The sequence below is a fragment of the Orycteropus afer genome, unplaced genomic scaffold (genome assembly GCF_000298275.1).
Source record: "Orycteropus afer afer isolate SDZICR_OR568_19922 unplaced genomic scaffold, OryAfe1.0 scaffold00354, whole genome shotgun sequence".
Classification (NCBI taxonomy): domain Eukaryota; kingdom Metazoa; phylum Chordata; class Mammalia; order Tubulidentata; family Orycteropodidae; genus Orycteropus; species Orycteropus afer.
The window spans coordinates 1,398,968-1,399,488 of record NW_006921941.1 but is presented as its reverse complement, the minus strand read 5'-3'; positions in this window follow the sequence as shown (position 1 = coordinate 1,399,488).

Below are 521 nucleotides of genomic sequence, written 5' to 3'. Positions count from 1 at the left end.
TCATTTTTGACAACTTCCAATTTTCCTAGATTCATACTTCATACATTCCATGTTCTGATTATTAATGGATGTTTGCAGCTGTTTCTTCTCAATTTTGGTCATGACACCTCAGCAAATGGAAGTCTTGAAAGCTTTAATTTATCCATATCAGTAAGGTTGGTTCTACTCTGATGATGCAGCTCTTTCCCAATCATATTTTGAGAGCCTTCCAACCTAAGGGGCTCATCCTCCTGCACTGTGTCAGACAATGTTTCTGGGCTATTCATGAAGTTGCACAGTAATGTATCAGACAGTATTTCTCTGTTATTTATAAGGTTCTTTCTGGCCAATTCTTTGAGAAGTGGATGGTCTCTTCCTTCTTTCTAATCTGTCTCAGTCTTTAAGCTGCATTGAAACCTGTGAACCATGTGCAACCCTGCTGGCATTTGAAACACCAGCAGCACAGCCTCAAGCCTCACAGCAACACACAAGCCACCACAGGAAGACAAACTGACAGACAAGTTTGTCTCCTTTAGCTGTTC